The sequence below is a fragment of the Ursus maritimus genome, unplaced genomic scaffold (assembly GCF_017311325.1).
Source record: "Ursus maritimus isolate PB19 unplaced genomic scaffold, ASM1731132v1 scaffold_7, whole genome shotgun sequence".
Taxonomy (NCBI): Eukaryota; Metazoa; Chordata; class Mammalia; order Carnivora; family Ursidae; genus Ursus; species Ursus maritimus.
Genome location: NW_024426885.1, coordinates 50,419,274 through 50,421,720, shown reverse-complemented (window position 1 = coordinate 50,421,720; position 2,447 = coordinate 50,419,274).

Here is a 2,447-nt window from a genome sequence, read left to right as displayed (position 1 = left end):
TGACAAATACCTGAAGAGGTGAAATGATAAGATACATGTGTTCACTTCAGAATAATGGGGTTGTGGGGGAAGGTGAGTTGGAGGGGGCAGAGGGGAAACAAGATCGGCCATAAGTTCATAACTGAGGCTGGGTGATGGGTTTAGGGGGTCTATTATACCGTTCTTTCTACCTCTGTGTATGTATGCGAACCCATAATAAAAAGTAAAATAATAATAACAACACTGAGAACTTTAAAAAAAAGAAACGACAACCCACAAACAACAAATATGTCCACCACACTGTCCCCCAGCTGAATCAGACTCTCTGGTTCCCGCCATGGTCATGCTCTGTAACATCCTGAGTGAGAGCAGGCCAGCCTGAGCTTTGTAGTCATTCTGAACACAGCCAGGCCTCTAGCCTTAGTGGATGAGGAACCCTAAGCTGATATGTGCAGAAGAGGACATCGGATGGTCTCCCAGGGACAAGTCTCACCTTCTTGGCACCTCGCACAGGTTTTCCAAAGCACAGGGAGTTCATCAACTAGAGGGGCTTTTTTCATCTGCCTGTCTGTACTGCTTACAGACGACTGGGCACGAAGACACCAGGATCACTGTGTCAGGAGTTGAGTGGAGGGAGTCTTGTGCTTTCTCTGCAGATCTCGCCACTGACTGCCAGGACTTAGCCTCAGTTTCTCTATCTCTGTCAGGAGCGAGTAAAGAGATGGACGGCCCTTGACAAGAGGTAGGCCCTGGGGGCCACTTTAGGATGACAGACAGGGTGACCTGTCACAGCCTTGAGGGTGGCGGTGGGAGCCTGTAGTTGGGGAGGAGCCCACGACATCTGGGCCAACTCCTCTGGGACAGGGAAACAGAGCAAGAGGAACACAACAGCGGAAGCTAGAGCAGGTGGAGAGCCGCAGAGGACATGATTCACAGCAGGAGCGGAGCGAGAAAGTACAAAGGACTCCCAGACACCGCTCCGCCAGCGAAAGTGGAGGCGCGGGGTGGCGGGATGACCACCCCCCCCCCCGTGGCCTGCTCCAGGGCCTGGGTTCTCTTTCTCCTTCGCGGTCTGCTGGGCTCCGCAGCGCCGCCTGGCGGACACGCCGCTGTTTGCTCCGGCTTCGGCAGCAGCCGGCGGAGGCTCCAGGATCCCGCCGCAGATCCGGAGAAAGCTGGAGAGAGCCGCCGAGGGCGCCGTAGGGGTGGGCGTTTGTTCCGCGAGGCGGACTCGCACCCGGGCCTGGATGCATAGCACAGACTGGCATCCTCTCTTCACTAACTCCGCGCCCGGCTGACTCGGTTCCATCCAACACGTCGGGGAACCCTTTCTCCCTCTAATCCCCAGGCCCCCAGCTCCGGCATTTTGCTGCCTCTGAGCACCTTCTCTGGGAAGGAGGTCTCATTAAAATTTCAAGGCGTTTGGTTTTGATTTTTGTTAATAAAATACCAAGAGTGGGCGTGAAGGCACGAACTTGTCCAATTTGTCTCCCTGCGGGTCTCAGACCTGAAATTCCAGGGCGGGGTAACTTCTAGGTCCTTTCGCGCCCAAGCGGGTCCTGGCGGGCGAGACGTGGTGGCGCAAGGACCCCTGTCCGAAGCCACGAGTCTAAAAGGGAGAAGCGTGTGGCTCAGAGTGGCCAGGGGCGTGTGGCTGGTGCCGGTGAGAGGGTGAGCAGGGGCCTGGCTCTCATGTCGCAAGCCGTGGGTCCTGGAGCGGTGGGGACTCGGACCTCACCACCTCCTGGAACGTCCGCCCCTCCCACTTGCGGGGGTGCCCTGTGGCGGGGGTCTGTCCCGGGGATGATAATCCCCGATCGGCCGGGGTTCTCGAGCAGCCAGGCCCAGCCAGGCCCAACCCAGCTTCTCTTAGCCGCAACAGAGGGGGATAGGTGCTGCGGCGTCCCAGGACACAGCCCGCTGGGGTCCTCCTCCGGCGCCAACTCCTGTTCCCGGAGTCGGGGAGCGCGGGCCTAAGGGTCGGAGGCGACCGAGCCTGAGTCTCCATTAAGTTGTCTCCGGGCGGAGGCCTGAGAGCTCCCGCAGCGTCCCGTTGGTCGCCGGGGCTGCTTTGCGTGCAACCCGGGAAAAGGCCCCGCAGACGCGAGGCTGACGCAGGGAGGAGAGTGGAAAATCTCAAAGTCGCCAGCCCCCGAGCTAATGGCGGCGGGAACGGCGCGGTTGACCGACCGAGGCCAGAGGCTGAGGGCGGCCTCTGCGCGGCGGTGAGCCTCCCGAGGCAGCAGGGGGAGCTTGACGCCGAGGGAGGCCGGCGGTTTGGAGAACTCAGAACCGCCTGACCCCAGGGAGAGGGGAATTAGGGGTGCGTACACAGCGCCGCGACTCCGTGGTCCCAGGATCCCAGGAAAGTGGCGCACTGGGCCCAGAGCTCCCGTGGACCCGGGAGGGCGAGCGCCCAGGGCTGGAGCACGAGTGTGTGTGTGTGTGTGTGTGTGTGTGTGTGTGTG